At 39.0% G+C, this 25860-nt stretch overlaps 1 long non-coding RNA gene across 1 annotated transcript; it reads right to left on the bottom strand.

The window, feature by feature from the left end:
* Positions 1-2111: 2111 nt before the first annotated feature.
* Positions 2112-25860, bottom strand: LOC127530308 (uncharacterized). The gene is made up of 3 exons (XR_007936861.1): positions 25612-25860; positions 22907-22973; positions 2112-2375 (listed from the first exon to the last, which is right to left on the bottom strand). It is a non-coding gene; the product is annotated as an uncharacterized LOC127530308 (long non-coding RNA).

Here is a 25860-nt window from a genome sequence, read left to right as displayed (position 1 = left end):
CAAACCATGTAATTTTGATTTTAGAAGCCCTTTGATTTGTTTTTTAGAACTTAAAATGCAACAAAATATCATGGTACTCCTTTAAAAACCTTCTTTATGTGTGCTTTCACATCTGCTTCTCTGAAAAGCATTTTAAATTGAATTTAAGAAGCACATTTGTATTAGAATCAGTCATTTTCATGGGCCACATTGGTGCTCTGCTCTGAATGTGGCCTCAGTGTTGTCCTTTATATGTGGCACCATAGCAACAGCAATCTTCTTGCAGAGAAAATCACTCGCAGTGAAAATATGAAAGTATAATTTAGCACAATTTTCCTCTAAAATAAGAAGTGTGGTCCTAATGCGTTGATGCTTTTGATTTTGTGCGTAAATAATAATTTGAATTTTAGAGCAGGGCCGTAACGGGGCCTGCTTGCTATGCAAAATGCCCTGAGATGTCATATGTTGTGATTTGCTGCTATATAAAGAAAATATAATTGGATGGAAAATCACAGGCTGAAATATAAACTCTGGTGTATGAGACAGCAGGCACGTTTCAAGGTTGATTGTAAAATTCTTGTAAAAACACCTCCCTCATAGGTCAGATTTTATGGCATAATGATTATCATTATGATAAATAAAGCCCCAAAGCCCTTTTCTGAATCTCTGATGTAGTTCACTTCTGACCTTCACTTACTCTTTGACTTGAAGGAGCCAAAAGCCTGGAGTTGTGTTGAATGGTACCATCCAGACCATAAGTGTTTGGACAGTTTGTCCTCAGCCTTTTGCTTTTCATTCAATTTGAAATGCAATAATGGATGCTACATAACAAAGACAAGCTTCAGTCTATTGTAAGTGGAAAAGTTTAGCTCCAAAATTTTCAGGTTAATCTCTGCAATTACTCATGCTGTAGGGGATTAACCTTCATACTTCTATTAGTTTGGCTATGTTGGGACTTAGCTACCCTATTATATTAGTTGTTCCCCTTAAATAATAACACAGAAGAGTCTTGGCCTTAATATGTACAAAAAGTCAGGTAAAGTAGTATTTTATAGGATTTTTGTAAGGCTTTAATCCAGAATATGTGCAATCCCCAGGTAAAATCACACCACAAACAACACTCTAGCATCGTGCTCCCAGTATTTGAACCTCTTGGGTTAATTTGTAACAAGAATCATTTCTTTTGTAGAAACCACCTTGGCATGACAGCTGCTATTTTAAAGCGATATATAAAAGTGGTGACTTGACTTAACTGTTAAACAAATGCACAAGAGACTAACAGACAAAATGTGTAGCTGTCCAATTATTACAAAACTTGCATGGTCCAGTCATATGGCAGTTTTTCTTTAGTGTAGCGAGGTAACTGATTTGTTAGCATTTTTGTTAGCATTAGCTTTCTGTCAGTCAATAACAGAGGATTCTCATTTGATCTGGGTTCTACATTCGTCCTTGTGTGGCTCTTTTATAGGAATTTGCTTTCAATAACAGTTTTCGGTATACTGATTCATCTGCAATAATTTTAGTACATATTATATCATTGTTTTGTTGGTTCCAGCTTCTCAAGTGGAAGAATTTGATTGTTTTCTTTGATGCACTTGATAGTAATCTGGGTATATTTACATTTGGGGACATTGAGCCTGTGAATGTTAACTTGAACTGGGAGAATAAAAAAAAGTGTGAATAATGTAGAAAATGCTTTTGGGAACTGGGAAAAATAATTCCCATATTAATAGATAATTGGAATAAATTGAAATAATTATTCATTATAATCTAAACAATGGCACTAAACAATACAGCTCAAGCTCTGCATGCGATTTGTTTGCAGCTAATTTTTCCATGTAAAATCTTCCAGATGATGACAACAGAATGGACGACGCTTCACAGGATTTGTTTGGTCCAGGAAGTGAAGTATACAGTGCAGAAGCAGACTGTGGCTCAGAGACTCCTGATCTCCTGCAGCTCCCTCCTGATCCGGCCATCCCTTTGCCTGCACCGCCGCCGCATTCCTCCAGTTTCCACGAAAGTCCGCAGGGAGACACGTTGTTTCCTCATGTGAAGTTCCTCCAGTCTCTGTGCGCTCTGCATCGAGTAGAAGGCAACAACAACAGAGGTCTGGAGGCTCTGTGGTTCAGCCCAGATGGCGATGCAGGATGCGTGCTGATGGACACAGTGTGCCAGCTCCTTGAATCCGTCGTGGTGGCCTGCAAGGATCCCCGTGCACTGGGACCTCGTGACCTCGTCCTGCAGGCCTGTCAGACCGCTGCCCGAGCAATGGACCTGTACTGCTCTCAGAGGCTGCCATCTGTTGAGTTCATGAGACGTGTGGAAGAGCCGCTGAAGGAGCTGACTCAGATGTTGCTGCACAGGAATCAGCCCAGCGGGGTGAGTGATGGGATCTATGGGGAGCACAAGATATTTCTTAATTACTTTAGTGATGGTTGCCACCTGGAGCTGGAAATGATCTCTTCAATTAGAGCATTTCAATTAAAGGGAGAGATGGATAAAAAGAAACAAAACTGCATCAGTGACGACACGATATGGGTGATGTAGATAAAAATAATGTCACGATAACATGCTCTAGTTCAGTTGATATCGCCTATTATTGATTATTTTTGATGACCAATTTATTTATCAAGGTTCACAGGTGATAATTTCAATCTTACCACAATAATGAAAATCACAGTCTAGAAATAAACGTACACATATGATTAAAAATAAATAGCAATAAAGGATCTGCAAAGAGGAGAATTAGAGTAAATCTGCCACATTATGCTGAGGTTAAGAGTTCAAAGCTGCCCTGGACTGGATGTTACCAGATATACTTTGAAAGTCCTGCACAGCAGCTCAGATTAAAGATATGTCTTATCAAAGTATAATGAGCCAATCATGGAGGCCTGCTTGGATTTGTTATGTGCTTTCATGGCTGTTGCATCTATTGCATTTAAGTAAACCTATCAAACATTCTATCGATTGATTTTCTTGCTATTGCTGCTGATAAAGTGTCTATTGCTGGTACATATCCCTTTAATTTTATTGCCTCTTGACTTTATGACACATAACTTTGTGGAGTCAGATCAAATAGATGTCAAATCTACTTTTTTAATAACATAACTGGCCTGAAGCAGGGATTGACTGGGTTTTTCAGGGCTGATATCAATATCTGATTATTGCAAATTAAAAAAAGAAGACTGATAACAGATATTTGGAACCAAATAAACATGAGATGTTTCAGGTTAGTCTGTAGCTGCCTCCTAATTTTACCATAGGCTGCTAGCATAATCTTAGCCATGTAAAATCTTGTAAAAGTAGCTAATTTCTTGTCTTTCGCTGACCGCTTGTGTTTCTTGTTAGCTTTATGCAGGTGTGTCTCTGCTAGACAGACATGTCTTTCAGTTAGAGCAGTTTGTTGAAGTTAATCTTACTTTAGGAAGATTCTGTTGTTAACCAAACACTGGCCCCAGAAATCAGGCTGATAATTGGGCTGTCCCTGGCTCAGGCTAGGTCATATTAGCTGGTGTGTAAATGTGGCTCGAAGACACAGTGGGCAGAAAAAGTCAGAGTGATTCTCCTGACAGTGTAGTACACATACAAGACACAAACTAAATATGCAGTGAAACCTGACATGAAACATGAGAGTCTGGCTGAATTTGATTTACATGGAGTTTGTTTTCTCAGATCTTTTTGCTCTCCATGTAAATGAGAAACGCTGCACATTTTTGTAGGATTGAAAATACCATCTTGGTATAATTCATTTCTTACCACTGAACATCCCTTGGGTAATATTTAAAATAGAATTTAGGGCTCTTATGTTACGGTTAACATAATTGGAGTTCTGCATTAAATTAGCCTAAAACAAGTTCTAACGCTGTCTGTTTTCCCATGAGCATCATTAAAGTTTCATAATGTTTTATTTTATCAAGGCAGGACAGGTTTATTGGTGTTTCCGTAAAAATATGTGTCGACTCAGCTTAATGGATTCTTCAGCTGCAGCTGAGAGCTTGTAGGCAAATGTAAAAATTGGTCATTAGTCCATTGAAAACAAAATAGTCTGATGAGTGTAAAAAGCTTTTCCTGCAAAAACATTGCTGTGATGCATTTAAAGCAGCTTGCAACAAGATGAAAATACTGCTGGCTCTGCAACTAATGACTGTTTTCAATCTGTTAAAATCTCTCAGTGATTGTGTCTTCTGTAGACAAAATAAAAGGGAAAATACAAAGATAGTTGACTTATACGTTAAAAAAAAAGCAGCAAAACCTTACACTGCAGAAGCTGGAAGCAAGTTTGATATTTGTTGCAAACCATGCCTGTCACACTTTGTACTCCTCAACATGCTGGAATAAGTGAATGGGGATGTAGCAGTGGAGATACTTAGTATTCAGAGAGTTTAAGGGTGTGCCTTTGTTTTCACTTTTTCAAAACAAACAAGACTAATGATGCTTTCAGACACAAGATGGTTTGTGCTGCACTTACTGCTGGGTTCAACACGCTGCTCATAGGAATCACGGAGGACCGAGCAAAACAGGCAGAATTCGAAGGGGAATATGTCGCATATTTTGTAAAAACAATGCAACTTCTATATTTTATTACCTCAAATAATGAACTATAACTCTCGAAATCCCCAAATCCCCCACCGTGTTCGAGAGACATGATATCTTTTTAAAAATGCCAAAATTATACTATTGAATAGAAACAGAAAGTATATAAACAGAAACTTTCTCAATTTCCTAAAGGTCTGTGAACTAGTCTGTGTGTATGTATGTTGATGTATTGTTCTATTATGAAATTAACCACATATAAGCTTGAGATCGTGAACTGTAAGATACACTGCCCTTACACAGGCCACGAGTGAATCATTAATTAATTACCTCATTTCATATTCATAATCATATCGCAGACCTGGATACTGAATTACACGATGGCGTCTCATTCACTTGAATTAGACTTATTGAGTGCGGCATACAACATAAAATTGATCAACGCTTTTTCCATGAGGCGTCCAAATGTTCCAGGTGCTTCCTGAGTTTGAGGTCCACAGAGCACGACCATTAGTGCAGTTCTTAGTCTAACAGTTAGAGGGCAGGAATGGCCGAGACCCTCACTGGCGGACTTCCTGGAGGCTTCCTCGGTCTGTTGTCCTACAGATAGACACTTTATTAATACAACAAGAAAATTATATTGATAGAATATTTTACTTAAATGCATCAGACGCAAACTAGCTTCTAAACAGACCCTTCTGTAAAACAGTATCTAGAATATATCCCCTTTGCGCCCTGAAAGTTGTGTCCTTTTCCACAGTGTAAGGTGATCCATTCGACCACAGAGTTTAGAATGGCATTTCAATCTTCCTTTCGTGATATCCTGATTTTTCTAACTGGAATTCTCAAAGGATGGCTGGTTTTATTCCTTTGGGAATGGGACCCCAGGAAGACTAGCTAGTGCCATTGGCATCAGCTAATGGGGATCCTTTTAAATAAATAAATAAATGAAGATCTGACTGGCATCTACTAGGCACTGCTACTGGCTGTCCTTTATTCTGCTCTTAGATTGGTTCACTTGTCTCGACCAGCTGTATCCTCTGCTACCTCCTCTTCTTCTTCCTTGTAATTCTCTTCTTCATTCTTGTCTGTCGGACTGTTGCCAACATTACTCGAAAACGGACAAATGGATTTGGATGAAATTTTCAGGAAAGGTCAGAAATGACACGAGGACCAAGTGATTAAATTTTGACAGTGATGCGGTTTATAGTCCGGATCTGTGAATTTGTTAAAGATTTCTGTATCATTGCAAGATAGCAGCATGGCGTCGCTGTCACTATGACAATCCGCTGCCTGCTAAAGGTAACAATTGCGATTCTGCTATAAATCCACCACTGCGGACTTATCCATTGGAAATTCTTCAAGGAACAGTTGATTAAGTATTGATGGTGTTTCCAAGTCCCATCAATTCCCTCCACCTGTTACATATTTAGGTCACGTGATTCGGTATCCGTATATGACCTGCACATGCATAACACATGATTGTGAAATGGTAAATGGTAGTATTTATATAGCGCTTTTTATCCAAAGCACTTTACATGATACGTCACATTCACCCATTCACACACACATTCACACACTGATGGCGGAAGCTGCCATGCAAGGCGCTAACCATGACCCATCAGGAGCAATTAGGGGTTTGGTGTCTTGCTCAGGGACACCTCGACATGAGCCCGATGGGCCGAGGATCGAACAGGCAACCTTACAGTTACAAGACGGCCACTCTACCCACTGAGCCATGCCACTGATTGTGCTCAGCGCAAGGCCATTTTGTTTGTGGGTACATCTATATTAAATGGCCACATTCTATAGTGCTGTGATTTCTGCCAAGATTTCTTTCAAGATTTCAGCCGTCTGAAATGATACAACAACTAAGCAGCCTTGGCGGAGTACTTGCCGAGAGCCCTCCAAGTGCTTTTCTTGTATTATCTATAACTACACTGTGTAATAGCCATTGTGCTGTTCCTGGAGGCTTGACCAGCTTGCTAACATACTCATAATGACACCAAAACATGACATGTAGATGCCAAGCAGATATTAAATCATACTCACAGTCATAGGTTGGCCTCTAGCTTGCTGCCATCTGATGATTTGCACAACATGCAAAACAGACAGACTGGTAATTGATGAAAAGTCAGAGGATCAAAGTGAATCTTATTCATCCTGAAGGAAACAGGAATGTGTGACATATTCCAGTTTGGACTACAGTAGGGGAATAATAGACAGTAGAACATTGGCATGGAAAAAAAAATGTGGCAAGCAAAAAAGACGAAACACTGTAACTCTGATCCATAATCTGAATGGATTTATAGTTTAAATTATGATAGATCAACATAAAAAATTGAAATAAAATAAAATTTAAATACAGTCGAGTTGCAGTCCTGCAGCCACATCAGGATCTCTACATAGTCTCCCAAAAACATGCTCTGCTCCCCTCAACAGTGTGACATCATCACTGGATTCTCTCATCCATCTTTGTGAATGTCGCATCTCCTTGATCACGTCCTATTTCGGCCATGGGCTGCTTTTCTTTCGCATCTAACCGCAAACCACAAGCAATACAGCTCTGTGACAGCTGTTGTAGAACATTTAATTTTCCCTTGAAGTTCTGCAATGTCAAACCTGTCTTTCAGTTAAAGGGCATCTATTACGTTAATGATGGAAAGTCACAGATGAGCACTCACTCAGGAAACTGTGGAATTCCTCAGGCTGAAATAAGCAATTTATGATAAATGGGAATACTTATACAAGCAAGCCTTCCCATTGTTTTGGTATCAAAATATAGTATACAGTATTATACGTTACTATTATCTTTAACCTTTCAAAGGTCCATAAAGGGTGTAAGTGTTATCACAGCCATTGTAGTGAACATTCACCGTCTGACTCATGCTAATGTCATGACAAGGTGTAGCAGCTGGGAAATGGAGAGGAGAGTGAGTCTGAGTTGACAAAGATGAAGTTATCCCATCTGGCTCTTACTGAATGTTCAGAGAATGGCTCACCCAACTAAGATGGCTGCAGGCGATTTCCTCTTTTCAGCGAGTTTCCTCTTTGTTTGTCAAGGCTAATAGTGAAGAAATTGGAATTTTCTTGTGAAGTGGCACAGGAATGTTAAGCAGTTGTCAGTTAAATGGATGATAGTGGCGAGGAGGGTGTAAAATAATTTAAATTTAATGAGGACTTCGATTAATGCTGCACCAATCTGTCTCTGAGAAACTTAAATGCCCCCACAGAGGCAGGTTGTCTTAGAGCCTTGTAGGACAGGTTGCTCTGAGTCCGACAACCAGTCACAATCACACAGAGTGAATTAAAATGGCAGGAATGCCATTAGCTGGACTCTGATTGTTATGGAAGGAGAGCAGAAGTACATCATCGTTTTTGAAAGGAACACGTAATAGTTGCATATTCACAAGTGGTGAATAAAACATTTGAATTGCTGGAGCTGTATTCCATTCAGAGTTCAGATTCAGAAAATGGGAAACACATTAAACTAAACATTTCACAGTCTGGTTTTCATAAAGCCAACCCTTATTTTGTTGGTAGAGGGGTTGATTCAGGGACTTGCTGAAATATTTATTAATTTACCTTTGGGTATAAAAGTTTAAGAAACAGTTATTTAGTCTGGCAGACAAAACACTGCACATTTTCATCCATCTTGGTGGAAAGTTGTGTTTCAGTCTCCGTGTCTGCAAATTGGCACTAAAGCCTTCAACCCATAAAAGAACAGATAGTCGCTATACAGCACTGTCACAGAACCAGACAGCAATAAAAGACATGAAATAAAAGTCAAAATATAAGACGGAAAATGATGTAGAGCCAAGAGCATAGGTTTGGTTTCAGAGGTGGGATGCTTTCTACATTCTGAGCAGTTAAAATCACATTTGTTTTTTTGTGAAATGCTGTGATAAATGTTGTTTTTGTGTCTTTGCTAAGTGCTTTCCTTCACTGCTCTTTCTGTGATTGATGGCCAAGACAATACTGGTACTTTGCTGATATTTTTGTACTCCTGAGTATACAAGTGTACCTCTCAGGCTGCAGCTACACCTCTACTAATCAGTGGCTAAAATTGATGCTTCTGGTAGCAAGACAACCAAACACCTGATGCTGCTCATAAAATGTATTTTTTGTGCTTTGTGTGCACAGAGATGAGGCGTTCTAATGTCAAATTTATTTGAGTGATTTTTATTGACACTGGCCATGTTCTCTGTACTGTTTCTCTGTTCTGAGTGGAGTACATTGTAAATACAGATATTACAGTGTTCATGTTCACAGAACTGTGTTAAGCCAACATTTAGATTGTGATTAGTGTTTATTTAATTGAAGCGCTCTATTTCTGAGACGTGCGTCCAACAAAAACAGGATGCTGTAGAGGTTGGTGAGCAGAGAACGGCTTGAGTGAGCAGCCATATGGAAATTAGACATGAAGTGTTACATCACTTTACACTTTTTGCTCTTCAGGATTAGCAGATGGTAATGGTGATTATATAATATGCTGGTGGTTTGTGATTGTCTAGCAGAGTTTAAGCCTATAGTTTGCTACTAGTTAGCCATTAGTTTCACTCCCGTGGTTCTGATGGTGGTGGAAGCTGTTAATAATAAATGTAACGTAGAAGAAGTTGGAAAAAGTCTCACTTTTCTTCTCCTTTCTCGGTAACACTCTAGCAAAGAAGCAGTTTAGAAGTAACTGCTGTTTTTCATTGTGAAGGGTGGAGCACATTATTTCTCAGAGTTAGTCTCTTGGTCAGTATTGATATTAACTTTCCCACTATTGCGATGTATCACAAAGTAAGTCAAAGCATGCAAACAAAGTGTGTAATGGCGATGGACAAAAATGTTTTCTTAATGGCCAGTATCAATACAGATTCTTAGTAATCAAGGAAACTTCTAACCGATTTTTGGAACTGATAAAGATTTTCAGTAAAAATGAAAATCCTGCTGTCAGGATTTAGATTACCACAGGTGCAGTATAAAACTACGTTGTAATTCTCTTTGGTTATTCATGTTTTACATGTTTACATTTATCAGTACTGATTGGCTGGTACCTGGGATGTGTAACCAGTCAGACAGTGCTGTGGGCAATGAGTAGGGATGCAAACTTTGAACACATTTCAGAAGCAATAATCGACTGCCTTACCTTTCAACAATGGAGTAATCTATAAAATAAAATAACTCCATGGACTAAATTTCGTTTCTAATAAAGCCAATTTGTATGCAATCCTGTGACATATCCATTCTGTGTAGCTTAGCCTTGAACCACAGTGACGCTGTCTTAGTGCACTTCAGCTTGCTGCAAAAAGTTGGACTTTGGCTGGTAGGCATTAAGTGTCACAGGAGACTTTCTCATGGTGGCCCCTTACTAGCTAAACACGCATAATGCTCGCATGATGTCCTTCATATTCTGCCTTTTTGGTTATCGATTTGGAATAGGTTAAAAAATATTAATGACAATGAATTGTTTAACCGATAATCATTAACGTCTGTGCCACGGAGCAACCACAGACAGAGGAAAATATGGCATTGTTACTTGAAAGATAATTCAGTTGATAATTAAATACAGTGATGCACTATTTAATCAAGTTTACATTGCAGTTCAGTGTGTAACGTCAGAAAGTACAGTCACTTCCCATTTCAGCCTAGCCCTGTTCATCCATCCATTCTCAATACACCGCTTTATCCTCACTAGGGTCGCGGGGGTGCTGGAGTCTATCCCAGCTGACTTGGGTGAAGGCAGGGGACACCCTGGACAGGTCGCCAGTCTGTCACAGGGCTACATATACAGACAAACAATCACACTCAGATTCACACCTACGGGCAATTTAGAATAATCAATTAACCTCAGCATATTTTGGACTGTGGGAGGAAGCCAGAGTGCCCGGAGAAAACCCATGCATGCACAGGGAGAACATGCAAACTCCATGCAGAAAGATCCCAGGCCCACCCCGGGATTCGAACCGGGGTTTTTCTTGCTGCAAGGCAAAAGTGCTAGCCACCACGCCGCTGTGCAGCCCTAACCCTGTTCAGCTTCGTTAATGTCTACAGAAGGACTACAGACGTCATTCATTCACTGTTAAAAGGCTCGAATCTCCAGTGACCCTCAGCCACCATTGTGAATCAAAAACATGAGAACCCCTCTTATCTATGTCTTCCATCCCACGTTTTTCAAAGAGGTTCCTGGTGTGAACACCTGTAGGCTTATATTTTTAAAAACACTGTTCACAAAGAGACAAGTTGCACCTCTTGTCTCATCTTGAATGGGAGCTTTTGTGATGAGCAGTGAGACTCCCACAGGATGTGGCACTAAATTCATGTTGACTCGCACACCGTTTTATCGTAGCGCCTTATAGAGTGAGCTCTGTGTTTGCAGCGATAACACTGTTTAAAGTAAAAATCTTCTCTTTGATACCTCTGCTGTTTGATATCACCAACCTGTGATTCTCAGTGTATGTGCACTTAATGTTTTTGGATGTGCTCACTCTTCTCTCCATTCTCTCTGCCTCATCTTTCATTTTTGAGTTTTTTTCTAGCAGAATTTATTTTGACAGGAGCTCAGCAGAGGGGTGTGAACTGATTCCTCTGAGCCAAATGTGGGCGTATACAGCCGAAAAATAGCTTTTGAAATGTGATCATTCAGCTGTGGGTGATATGGGTCACTGATCTCAGCTGTGCCTGTTGCTCAAAATGCAACGCCTTGTGGTTGTATTGCAGTCTGGTCTATCGACGCTGCCCTGCCTGGAGAAATGAGTTTTTCTGCCTTATTTGTCATGGGTGCCCTCTTGTTTGATGGCTGACTTGAAACTGGAAATGGTAGCTTTGGTAAGAAGTGCTGGCACCAAAACCTGGACTTTAGACCTAAAACTTAAGATCTTTGAAGCATTTTTGAACTGAATCGATGAGCCACTGCTGGGATATTACTATGTGTTCACTGAAAGAAGAAACACACATCACAGGCCAAAGTCTAGGTCTTTGTACAGTGCTACTAGTAGTACTGTGAGAAGATAATAGCACAAATTCAACCTGGTCAGTGGTCCTGAAAATGGGCTTAATAGTAACTGCAGTCCAGCACAATTTCTAAATTTCTGCAAGGTGATTTCACCCGTTCTCCAAAATAAGCAGAAGCCACTGGTTGGATGATAGCAAGTCAGCCTACATCACAAGACTAATTTACATCAATATTGTACATTAGATTAAATGTGTTGGACAAAACAGAAAAAAACATAGTAAATTCTGCTTTAGTGTTTTATTGCTTTTTATTTTCTTTCAGTGAACAGTGTCATATATTCCAAATGCCTGGGCCCACAAATATCAGAGTCATTAATATCTGTTTATAGTTTCAGTTTAAGCTTTTTTCTTTTCTTTTTTTTTACATTTTGAATCAAGCACCCAAAATCCCTTTGAAAGTTGCAAAAATGCATTAACTTTGCCTTTCATTGCACATACACATAACTTAAACTCAGGTGCTTTAACTGAAATTTCACTTGCCTATTTCACTTTCAACTGACCATTCAACTGCTTTCATTGTCTACTATTTAAATGGCAAGTTATCCACTTCAATCTTTTTCTGAGGTGCAATCATGAAGTTTTGAGCCACTGAAAATCAAAAACTTTACCAAACTGAACTTGACTGCTATCCTCTGTAATCTTCATGCAATCTTCTTCTGCAGTGATTTGCTGCTTCCAACACTCCTGCCACATTTGAAACGCTCTCTGGAGACTAAACAACAGTCTTTAGTGGTGGAGCCCACAGTACGTTTCTTTTTAATTATATTTTTGACCTTTTGGTATAGGACAGCGGGGAGAAACGAAATGTGGGTAGAAGAGTGAGATGCAGCAAATGGCCATGGGCTGGATTCAAACCCATGACCACTGCAGCGGGGACTACAGCCAGCTGAGCTATCTGGGCACCCAGCCCACAGTATCTTAGGACTAAAGAAGGCACATCTGTTCAGCTGTACCACCAAGAGCATGGTGATTATTTTTGGTTGACATCTACAGAGTTGTGTGCTGTACATTTGTCCCTGTCAGGCCATCAGGACAGAGTTCTACTATAACATCTAAAGGCCTCAAAGGGATAACATTTAGCACAATCAAACTCAACTGTGGCATGTGTCAGGTTGCTTTATGTGAGTACGTAACAGTATTTTCAGTGATCATTCCAAATGTGGCAGGAATGCTGGAAGTGGTGTATCGCTGTGAAAGGAGACTACTTTTAAGGGGATAGCGGTCAATGTTAAACTGAAACCTGAATAAAGTTGGAACTTTATGATTGCAGCTCATACACCAACTGACAGCTAAACTGTTTTTGACTTTTAAACTTTAAATGGCATTTCATTTTCAGCTTTCATACGTCAGCTGTCAATCCAGCTGCTTTGATGTGCCATACCTCATACACATGCATACATTCAGCTTTCACTCTTTTAAATGACAGTTGTATGCTTTCATTTTTTATGCATGAACTGACAGTTCAGTTGCTTTCAGTTCAAACCAGCATTTAAGTTGTCAACATGGTCGGATCTTGAAATCCAAACTTTAAAGGCTTTTAGTAATTACATTAAAATGACACTTCATAACTATTTTCGAGCTTCAGTTTCAATTTGCGCTTAAATGCTTCAACTTAAACTGCAACTCCTGTTTAATGTCTGTGATGCACAGTTAACATTTTAAGACATTTAATTCCTTTTACAGTGTATGATTTTCAGCATACTGCACATTTGGTAGCACAAGTTGCACTGTTGACTGTATGATCTCTGAGTATGATGTAGACTTTACAGCCTGTTAGTCACATGTCAGTGATCTGACTTTGACCGTAGAGATTTATGTTCTTCACCACACTAAGCATTTTCTATGTGCAGCAGACAAACCGTCTCACAATTTCCATAAAAATTTGCATTCCTTTTCAACTTCCTCATAAGGACATTGCCAATGACTTTGAGGCATACCCGTTAATGAACTCTTTATATTTCCAACATTCAGAGAGCACTCCATTGCTCTGCCAGTCAAAGTGATTGTTCAAGACAATCCAGATATGGCAGGGGAGGTCAAAAATGAAAGGGCAATGGTAATTATAGTCCTGAAAACGACTCCTGACACGATCAGGGAGTACAAGCAGAATAAAACCACCACTGGCACACAATTCTAAAACGTTTTGACACCAGACTAATCTATTAAAACACGCTGTTCAAACAGTTTTACATTTGTCATGGGATGACATTGTTTGGGAGCGCTCATAGGACTGCTTAATCGTTTCCAGTGTGTTGCCTTTAACTGACAATAAAGGCAGAGGGAGCACATTATATTATTATGTATGATCCAGCCTGTCTAGTTTTTCTTTTGTTAAATGATTCTAATAGCTAAATCAACGGCCAAGACAAATAGACTTAATGAGACGATTTTCAGAGTCAGTAGAACTTGATTAATCTCTGATGGGAAAATACTTTCTAACAGTTGCCAAAGATTGTAGAAATTGTAAAAAAAAAAAAAAGACACGCAGCATTTCTCTTTCACTTAAATGTTCCAGATTGTCAAACTAATACTTTATTTATTGAATAATTATACAGAGATAACCCCACAAAACTAACTGCCACCTTGAATCCTAATGACTGGTTGGTCTCTTGGCAGCAACAACTGCAGTTAAACCTTTGTGATCGCTTGTGATTATCTTCTTGCATCGCCATGGAGGAATTTGTGCCTGCTCCCCTCTGCAGAGAATAGTTTTAATTTGGCACATTAGATGGTTTTCCCAGCATGATGGCCCTTTTATGGTCTTGTCACAAGCATCTCAGTTAGATTCAAGTCAGGACTTGGACTTTGCCACTCCAAAAAGCTTAATTTTCTTTTTTGAGCCACTCAGAGGTGGACTTGTTTGTTGCTTTGGGTCATTGTCATGCCGTATGAAGCATATGTATTTGAGCTTTAGTCATGAACTTGATTTCTCCATTTGTAGAAAATGTCTCTCACTGTGGTTCTCTGGTCCCAGAACCTTAGCAATGGCTTTGTAACCCTTTCCCAATGAATAAATGTCGGTGACTTTGTTTCTTTTCTGTTCTTGAATCTTTTTAGAATGTGCTGCTTTTTTGAGACCCTTTTAGCTACTTCACAATGCCAGACAGCTTCTATTTAAGTGATGTTTACATTCAACAAGCCTGGCAGTAATAATCTGTGAGTGTGGCTGTGAAATTGAACCCAATGGCCAAATGAATTTGATCATTTGGTAGATTGGTAGCAAATACCTTTTCACATAGAGTACGTAGATCGGGCTGGAAAGCATTTTTCCTTCAGTGAAATGAAGTCATCATTTAAAAACTGCGTTTGTGTTTTTTGGGGTTTCTTTGTGTTATGTTAAATTAGTTTGAGGATCTGAACATTTAAGAGTGACCAAATCTAAAAATTGAAGATATCTGTGGGGGATGGGCAATACTTTTTCACAGCACTGTATGAACGAAATAGTCAAAGCTTTAGGTGTAGTATTATGATAAAGTGGTGTGTTTCAACTGTATGCATACTGGATGCAACAGAGCATGCTTTGTAAAGACAGCTGTACAGTACACGCTGAAAATGAAAACTATGTGCTTGGGAATGCAGCCCCTGAGTGAAAATATAAAGAGTCTTGTTCAGCATCTGGAACACACACTGTTTGTTAGTGAAATGTAGTCAGTCATTTGTTAGCTTCTGGCATGAGATTAGCTCTGTACTGCAGGTTTTAATGTGGCTTTCCATCTTTGCAAGGCTGTCTTTTCAGTTAAGTGATTTGATGAGCTCACTTGAGTGATGCAGCTCTTTCGGATGGAAAGTCAGTAGACAGTGGTCCTCATTTTCACACTACAAAATATATTGAAAACTGTTTCAAAATCTTTTCACATCACATAATTATATATTCATATTAAGGTACTTGTTTTAAATTATTGCTCTTTTGGTATTATCCAAATTCCACTTTGACTTTTTAATTTTGTAGAACATCTGTCTTTAATTTCCAGAAAATGTTACCCTCACAATCTATATTGTAATAAAATCACCTTTCTCTTCGTGAGAACATGAGCAGCGCTAACTGTATTTCCATTGAATTACCTCTTGCATTTGCTCTCGGCCTTGTTTTGTTGTGTCTTGTCAGGAAGTAACTCTTACAAAGCTACGGCTGAGGTAAATTGTTGTGTCAAAGAAACCATGAGAGTGCTGATCAAAGATGGTGTGTCTGTACAGTTGCAATTGTGTAACTCTTCTTTATGTGACATTCCATTTTTCCACAACAGAAAGGAAAGCTGCTGAGCACATGATGGTCTGCATGCATCAATCACAGGTCTTGGAAATTAGGTTCTGGAGACTGAAGGGCGCAGTGCAGGTGCAACATGAATTTAAGATATGTCTTCCTAATCCTGCTTCATTGACATGCAGGGTGGGCCATAAAACTTCCTACTGTGCATACAAGTCCACCCTGAAGCAATTTATTCTTGTAACCTTTGTTCTTCTATGACCAATTGTCCACAACTCCAAAATGTTCAGTTTACTGTTTCATAAGGCAAATAGAAGAAGCAAGTCCTTAGAACTGTGCAGCTAGGGCTTGATAGGTATTTGTTGGAGGTCTTGTCCACGCAAGATGTACCCTTGTAAGCGACACTAGTATTACTCACTCACTGATGGGAAACCAACTACTTAACCCTTTGATGCACAACATGGGTCAAGAGATACCCATTTTCCATTGAATATGAGTCACTTTTGACCTATGTTGTGCGTCAAAGAGTTAATATTTAGAGTATCAGTAGGGGTTGACCGATTAATGGTTTGTCTGATTATCAAAGTAATTTAAAAAAATCCGATTACCAATTAAATACATTTAAAAATGTAATAACCAGTTAACACTGAAGGATAAATGTTGAAACATTCTCTCATAAATAAACACACTTCGATTAAGTTTTTTGTTGGAGTCTGTGATATTCAAATTTCATTTTAACTTCAAATATGAATCAGTCCTAAACTTCAGTTATCCAGTTCCTTGATTGCTAATAATCAGAATCTGTATCAGCCCTGAAATAAACATATCAGTTGACCTCAAATTTGCCGGTCTTGAAAAGTCTTAAAAAGTGCTTTAATGAAGTGTTAAATTTTAATTACAATAGTCTTACATGTTTAATTTTTTTTTCCCTTTGCTACTGTATTTAGTAATTATTAGATGTTTATACATCTGATGACATGCTGGACTGAGGAGATTTCTGTGTATGAACTAAAGATTTTAATCAGATCAGTGTCTCAATTTTAGTTAAAACCTCAATTATTTGTTTGTTTATTTTTATTTTAAAAATTTAAAATATTTTATTAAGCTATAAACTTGCAAATTTTCCCATTAATTCATGCCTAGTAGCCTATTATATGGCATTAAAAGAAAACTTTAGAAAAGTTTTCAACCTAATTCAAAATCTGAAACTAAAATAGTTTAGTTATATGTTTCAGATCCTCAGTTCAGGACTTTGTAGAATCCCCTTTGGAAACTGTTATCCAAGAAGGCTGTACCTGATTTAGACACCTGAATTAATGTTTCTACAATGCTTTCTGGCAGTCTGTCAAAGAATCTGGTTGTCATATCATCATATTTCAAGGATAATTAAAGCAAACAAGATGCAAATGAGCAGAATCTGGAGTGCTGCAGCAAAGGGTCTGCATAATTTTGCATTCAAACTTTGTCCATTAGGATAGAGGATAAATTTGTGTTTTAATGAATAAGTAGTTTGTTAATTATTGTGAACTGTGAATGAGTAAACCACATCAAATTACATTCTGTGAAATCTTCTAAACATGAATCATACAGAAACCCTGGTAGCTATGAATGCTCTGTTATCAGTACTGGTATTGTAGGAAAATCACCATAAATTTGCGGTCCTTTTTCCAAAGCCCAAACTATATAGTCGTGCAATGAAAACAGCTGAATAAGAGTCCTCTGGAAGTGTCAGCAAAGTGCTTACAATCCAAGTACATTCTATCTTCAGAGTAATGCCACAAGCTGCTGCAATTTTCCCAACGGAGTCCTGCCTTCAGAGCCGCTCGCGTCCTTGAGGAGAGCTCTTATTTCTGGCTCGGTTTCTCAGACACACCTGGAGGAGTTGTTACGCTCTAGGAGGAAAGAGAATTGGACAAGATGAAGAGCCCAGACGATGAAATTGCAGATCCTGAATCCCAAGTGGCGTCTTTCAAATGTCACTCTCCACTGTGCTCAACTGCAGACATATTCATGTAATAACCTTTAAGAGAGGAGAGCAGTTTAGTGTCTGGCTGGCCTCATCTTAACCGTGTCATCCTTTTTGTGTATGGGAAGAACTTTTATTACCTTCTTGTATATTGAATTCAGCTCGCCGCATGTGTTTCAACTCCAAACAGAACGCTCAAGTGCACCTTTTATCGCTCCATAATTTCATTGTTACGGTTACAGCTTTTGACTGTAAACGTGAAGAGTGGGATATTTAAAGTTATTTCAGCATAAAGCAGTGTTGGATGGTGTTAGTTTCCTCTCCAGAGTGTTACAGAGTTCAGACATGCCTGTCGTCCTTTTCGGTCACATCTTGCTTTCTAATGGGTTAAACATGTTTTAAAGGCGCACAAAAGAACAACATGAAAGATGTGAGAAATTCCTACCAACTCGAAGGCAGACATACAGCACAAATGTTGGGACTAATCTGGATATGAATATAGTCCGAAACCTTCAATATTATTAATTATCCTCAAGGAACGCGAGTGTTTTGACAATCGCGACGTTTGTCTGTCTGTCTTCTGTCTGTGGCAACATTACTCAAAAACAGACCAACATTTGGATAAAATTTTCAGAGAAGGTCAGAAATGACACAAGGACCACCTGATTTTTGGCGTGATGAGCTTATATTCTGATCACATTGTTAAAGATTCTGTCCTTGCGAAATAGTCATGGCATCAGTGTAACTATGACAACAATGAACACTACGTCAGCTGTCTGCTGACAATCACATGATTGTGATCCTACTACAAATCACACTGTGAACTTATGTCGAAATCGTACGACAACTGAACGCCTGGTGAAACTGTGCTCTCTGACTTTTCTTCTTGTTAACTAATTAATTAAAATTCAGCTCTTCAAAACACAAATACGACTCCCTTCTTGCATATTTGAAAAATCTATGAGTTAACTTTTACAGTTGATGGATTGTGGCATTGGCTAGACATAAAATAATTTGGCTTCACTATGTGCTGTGTCTCTTCGTCATTTTCCATCAGTGTGTGTCATAATGTCCTTTTGTGGACTGAATGTCTTTTGTCATTTCATACTCTGTGGGCTCTGTTGTAATTGCATCTTTTGTAGTACTGCTGTATTTTTAGTCATCGTGTGCTCGTGTCCGCTTTGGTCTTGTGTCTCTTGTCATGCATTTGTTGCATCTTGTTTTTGTATTTGTGTTTTCCTTCAATTTATAGCCTTTTTAAGACACTGTAGTCCTTTTGCATCTCTTTGTGGACTTTTCTCCCATTTATTGAAGTAAATTTTTATTCTTTCATCATTTTGTGTCTCTTTCTATTTGTTGATTGACTTTTAATCCTGAAATGTAACCAATCACTGCAAACCAACTCTCTAGCCTAAAAGGCCTCCTGACCTTCTGGGACAGTGCTCAGTGTTTCCAATCAGTAGTCCATCTGTGGCATTAACAGGACAGAAACTGAAAGCTGGCTTCGTAGGCCCGGTGTCTGAGATGAGATATGAGGTCTACGAGGTAAGCCTGATTTCTGCCAGCAGCTGGGTAGAAAGCATTAGCCACCATCTCTGGGTCAGAAGAGACCAAAAGAATCACACATTGATTTCACAACTACACACTGCTTAAAACTGATCAGGCTCCAAAAGCTCAAACTGGTTGAAGTCCACACCCTGGGAAAACCTGCTGAGGAAACCCAAATAATCTTCTTTCTTTAATTGTTTCCAAATTATGAATTAATCTCTACATAGGACAATCATTCCAGACAATTTCACATGAATGTCCTCGTATCATAGCGCACTCCGGGGTAATCAGCTGCACAGGCAATACAAAGCAAATTGAATTTCAGTTTCTTTGTTAATTTTCCTTCCTCTTGCAGATGCTTTCAGTCTTTGAAGGACACAGCCGAACATGCCTATCTGATCTGCCTCAAAACTGTTTTACCTCTGCTTTTTCAGAATTGTACAAGGTGAACCAGCTGAATTCCTCAGACCGCATTGAAAAGCAACAATGGCCATGACGTCCTTGAGCCAAATATTTTTTCCCCCAGCTGCAGTGGAGCTGCCTACTGGCACAGCAACAAAGGGCGGTTTGGATGTGTTGGGCCGCTCCCAGTTAAACAGATGAAAAATGGAGTGAATGTGAATTAGCAGCAGCTGACTGTGTGTTGTTTCCGTTCGGCATCAGGATGGAAAAGTCTGTCGATGTGCTCGTCAACAAATCCGCGTGCCGAGCCGCGGTGCCACAGAGCTCCATTAAAACTATTAAAAACACATCAGTGACTCCCACTGTTGTACTGGCTGACACTTCCCTCATTGCAATGAACACACACTACAGTTTATTTCGACTCCTACATAACCACTCCTACCACCACCAATACTCAATCATCCGCCACTGAAAGTAGTTCCCAACAAATGCGCTATTTCCTCCACTGCAGTGTTCAGCTGTTTGAGGAAATTGCTGACACTTTTTTTAAAAGATGAAATTACAAGTTTGATATGTTTTTTTACAATGTAAATGGGCTCAGAGCTGAGAGTCACAGACACAGGAGGGAAATCAGAACGTATTGAGAGACCTCTTTGCAGGCTGGGTCTTGCTGTGGGATTCGTCGACAACACCAAAAGTAGAGAATGACACCGGCATTATCTTTTCATCGATCTGGATTTGCTCAACCTTAAACTATTAATCTGAGCCTGTGTTTTATAGATTTCAGGGGGGTCATGGGAGTTATGGCGATAATGATTTTAATGACCTTTGCGGACAAGTTGTGGTGGCCTGATTATCTGACAGAACTGTTATTTTGTTTCACTTCCTTATTTCAGCCCTATTTCAATTTGTCATGCCCAAACCAATTAGCAGTGAGTGGCACGTTGTTGTGAAAACTTTCCTCGTGTGTTCGAGAGTTGCCGATTCTCTAAAGAATTACAGACTCTGTTTGATGAATCAGAAGCATTTGATATTCATGCGGCACAGAGAGAAGGACACAGTTGTTGGCTGTTTTCTGGAAGGTCTTGGAGAATTTATTTCATCAGAAAACAAGGAAAAATCAGTGTCTGGCTACATGAACAAAGAGTTTGTCATCACTGATTCAGCCTGCTTTAAGTGCCAGCATGTTAATGTTGACTTGTCCAACTCTCATCCAACTAGCTGCAACTTAGCACAAACATCAAATAAGCCTCATCAGATCGATATATTGATTACCACATCTAAGGTGCTCATTTGCAACAGGATCAATCAGCCAATGAAAGTTTAAGTCGACAACTGAAAACTGTACTGCATAGCTCTTGGTAGAAACGCTTTTTTTTTTTTTTTTTTTTTTACCAAAAAAGAAATAAGCAGATTCAAGAGTTATCTTTTCAATCAGTTCTTTATTCAGTTGGAATTTTTCATTATTATTGCTACGTAGCTATCTTTTCGTTCAGGAAGATAACCCCCATTTAATGAAAGAAAATAAATATATCTTCAACTTTGAAAATGTGAAACTGATTCGAGTCAAATCTGAAATTGGGATCATGCACAACTCAAAACAAATCTCACAGGAGCAAACGGTTTTAACCTTGCTGTGTGGGAACTGGTGGTTAATGTATATTAAAAAGCGCTAACAGTAGGGTGGAGTCAATAAATGCAAGTAAAAAGAAGACTAAAGCAGGACTTTATAATACAAAATTCAAGCAAGGCAAGTCAAACATTTGGATGCATATCTCAGATGTTACTGACAGAAGCTCTGGGACTAAAATTACTTGGGGGGCCTTTTGTAATTTGTAATAATTGCAGAATCCTGTGTGACTGCCATTTCTGTAATTTATAAAATATAAATTCCATTGCAAATTATCTACCATATTTAGGCAAACACAGACGTCCTTTTCTAATATCTTCTCGTGCCGTTCAGCATTTCTTCCATGTGGGGATTTTATTTTTGGAAGGCTTTTCAATTCCGTCTGCCTCACTCACGCTCGAGTATTGTGGAGGCTGCCTTGGCAATTATTAATGAAAGTTTGGGCAGCATTTTGGGTGCAAATTCAGGAGGCTCATGTCCCTGCACAGCAGACGCATTCACAGAAAGCTCACATCCATTAGGAGAGTAAAATCTCAGCAGATGATTAGTTGGATGTCATGCATGGCAGCATGTGGCACGTAGCATTTTGCTGTCTCTCAACAGGCTCAACAATTATTATGTGGCAGCCTATTAATAACGTATCCGTGGATAACATTGGTAAATTCAACCAGACTTTGTGTATCTAGTGCCACATGAAACACAGAAACATGTTTATGAGGGGAAATATCTAAATCACATGAGGTCCTCAGGCAATGCTAATTCTACTTGAAAAGGCTAAAATGGAACAGAAGCAACTTTTTGGCTACAAATGTGTAAAATCTTGATATACCACAGGCTCCCCTTCAAAGATAAAACACCTTAGACTGCCGTAGAAAACCTAATTGTTCTGAATGTAATTGTATTTTATAACAGGCAGGTATGTTTCTCTTTATTGGGCTAATACTAGGCTGCAAAGTGATGTTCATGCTGGACAAGAGTAGACATAAATTTACTGTAAGTCTTTATTGTACTGGCAGAAGCAGGATTAAGAAAACAGTCTTGCAGGCTTCCAGTAGGTGCTACAGAAATAAGCTGTTCTTGGGACGATAAGACCAGTCTGGGTCTGTTGTAACTGGATTGAGAGTTGCCCTGCAGTTCTTGGAAGTACATAAGTCCATCCTCAGGTGATTTTGGACTCCTGCTTACCTGTTCCATGACTTTCATTGACAAATACTAAATTTGATTTTGGTAGAGTTGCTTTTGGTGCAACAAAAATTAACCTGAGTGCTATAAATCATGATCTGAAAGATTTTCAGGACTGAGAATATTTGTCTGCTTCCCTATCATTGCGTGATAGCATTTACAGTATCTTTTTCAGCTCAGCAGGACTATTTTAGAATCAATTAGATCTTGCCTGTGTGCCTATTTTTGTTGAATCAGCAGCAGAATTAAGAGTTTCTTAATGAGCCTCAGACAGTGTTTTGTGCGTCTTCTGAGTGAGAGGCGTCTGGAGGCTCAGAAGGAGCAGACAGGGTCTGTTGGTGTGAAGGAGGTTGGTTGTGGATGACATAATAACAAAAATATGGCAAACATAAGAAGGTGGGATCTGTATTTCTAGAATTCTGGTGATTAATCAGAAAAAAATAACAGTAGCAATACTTACCTTTGCTCCAGGCTTAAAGAACTGATTTTCACCCACATTCGAGATGCTTTCACCAGAATGATCTCCCCTATAGTGACAGAACAAAACAGGGTTTGTTTGAGGCTACATAATAAACACAGAATATTCCCTCTGACTGTTTGGAAAGCAGATTTTGTTTTGGACTTGTTTAAAAAGAAAATTGCATAAAAACCAGCTACATTTTGTCTTTGTGGCTACAGCTTAAATTACTAGTCAATCAACACTAGGGTTGTGACCAAATACTGTTCTGTGAAATGCACAATTACTAAAAGGTTCCTATTTAACTTTCAGCCTTTAAATTCAGCTCGAGGTTGTTTTAGATACTCCTAGCTAACAATAAAGACAGTAGTGATAGTGGTTGTGTGCTTCTGTAATACTTGTATATGTGTGCTTTTGTGAAATGCTTCCATGACATCGCAGTTTCAGATACCTAGCCTTGATATGTTGAAAAGTTGTTCTGTGTTGTGGTTGGGACTGGAACTTGCGTGCAGCACTTTCTCATGTGTACAGTGGTCCAGTCTTTAAGGATTTTTCAATCGGTGCATTGATGTGGCAGCCAGTAGGCTACACCACTGTGTTGTTCGACACGGGGCCAGCGTGGGCCAGCAACAGACTGATGGCAGCATTAAAGGTCCCATATAGTAAAAATAGATTTTTTATTTTATTTGTGGTGGTTGTTGCTGTGAAGATATGAAGACATTCTCTGCCGCCGTTCCTCAAGCCTCCCCACAACTAGATAGCCTTCCAGCTTTACAAGTGAGGAACAGTTCAACCCAGGTACTTCATAGCACACAATTAACCAATAGTCATCCAGCTCCAGCTGTCAATCACGGACATTGTGTTCTTCCTGAAGGGGGCGGGGTCAACAGCAGCTCATCCGTTTGTGGAGCAAAACAGTCTGTTTAGAAGAGCACTAAAACCAGGGTTATACAGTCACAATGACCATTTTTGCAGTTTTTCAAACTAAAAAACTTAAAGACACACTGGAGACGTGAAATTAATTTGGTTAAAAAGGGCGTAAAATGGAACCATTGAGGTGGGCTTCTATAGTTTCTGTGATAGCTTATTGATGAGTCACATCTGTCGACCCGAGGCTAGGCTAATGTTTAATGTTGCTGGTAGGATTTCCAACTATTTTATCTGTTTCCAACCATACTGCCTCACTGTAACTGTAGCTGAGCAAGATTTTTCATGTGCTTAATCCTAGCGGGGTTAACTTTGGGCCTGCAGGCTGGCAGAAGATATGGTTGTATTTTAGGTTTAAGTTTTCCTTCAGTTCTCCTGTGCTGAGACCTGCAGTAAAGTTACAGTTTAAGTAAGTTCACATGTTTCAGACTGTGATTTACATAATCACATCAGGCAGTGAAACACGTTGGGCAGTGACACGCTTCACCCCAGTAAAAATGGTAATGTCTTCATGTCAGAGCAATAAGGGTCAGCACAAAAAGCACAGTAGTGTCATTCTAATGAGCACTTTAATTCACTGGCAACTAAGGCAGTCATTGATTTTTGTCAGCAGTGTTGATTATATATTCCTTAATCAACGGGACAGCTGCAGCAATTAATCAATTAGTTGTCAACTGTTAAATTAGTCAACAACTATTTTGATAATTGATGAATTGTAAAGTGTAAATTCTGTGATTCCAGCTTCAAAAATATTTCTATTTTCTGTTTTTGTTCCCCTTCTATGACAGTGTCTTTGGGTTGTGCACCAAAGAGGAACTCATCCTGGGCTTTGGTGAACTCTGATGAACAATTTTATAGACCAAATAAATCAGTTGATTGAGAAAATAATCAACAAATTAATTGACAACAAAAATATTATTGAGTTGCAGCCCTTATCAACAAGAAATGATTCTACGAAACCAGTAATTGTTTAATTTTTAAAATGCCAAATGTCAAACGTGAGATTTGTTTTCATCGTTGGATATATTACTGAATTAAATGTCTTTGGGTTTTTAGACGGTTGGTCGGTAAGGCAGTTAAACTTGTGACTTTGGACTAAACTTTGGGATACATCAGATTGTAAGTAATCCTAGCTGCAGCACTAAACCAGACAGACATAGCCTTCACCCTGAAGTAGTTCATACATAATTGCAGCTATCTGTAGAGAGTCTCAGACTATCCAAAAACATTTATATATAATTTATAAAGGGCTTGAATGTTTTTCTTTTGTGTGCTGTTGGTGTTACAGGTTTCTTTAAAATAAGTCTGTGTGTGATTACATGCTGTCTGAAGATGTTGTACACCTCTAAAGTAGAAGTAAGATTAGGAGTTTAAGTCAAACATCTTCACTACTATAGCTACAGTAGCTAGGAAGCTAATCAGTTCATTGAGGGAAAGATGTTTTTTTTAAAATTAACTTTAAAAAATTTACCATTTTACACTGTTTATCTGGTTTATGTCATGTTCTAAAACGTATCATATCACAAGGAATTATTGTACTGGGAGGTACAATACAGTAAATTGCATTTGTGATATTAGTAAGTTCTGAAACAGAAAAACTGCCGAAAGCCTGGTTAAAACTGTCGGTGTGACATTTAGCTGCTGGCACATATTATTTGTAGCCTATTTATGATTGCTAGAGTACGAATCAGTGGACTGACAGATTTTATATGCTTGATGTTATAGAGTTGTAAAGAAAGTTTTTAAGGAAACACTGTCAGTAAAATCTTGTTTTGCCAAACCTTAGCTCCAGGCTGCAGAGAAGCTGATGGAGTGCCTGATCGCGCTGGGGAGCAGCAGCATGTCAAAGTCCTTTCTCATTCGTCACATCCTCTCTGAGATCAGCACTCTGGCCGATCAGCTCTGGCAGGCCTTCCAGGTAAATATCCCCACTGTTTTCAACACACCTGCCTCTGCTCTGCCGTCGCTCTCCTCCTGTTCTTCTTTTGCTTCTTTCGGTTTTGGCTCGGTGACAGCGCTGATCCGTTTGG

This window comes from Acanthochromis polyacanthus, chromosome 16, assembly GCF_021347895.1.
Source record: "Acanthochromis polyacanthus isolate Apoly-LR-REF ecotype Palm Island chromosome 16, KAUST_Apoly_ChrSc, whole genome shotgun sequence".
Lineage (NCBI taxonomy): Eukaryota > Metazoa > Chordata > Actinopteri > Pomacentridae > Acanthochromis > Acanthochromis polyacanthus.
The sequence above is the reverse complement of the archived record's forward strand: the minus strand, read 5'-3'. Positions and strand labels throughout refer to the sequence as shown.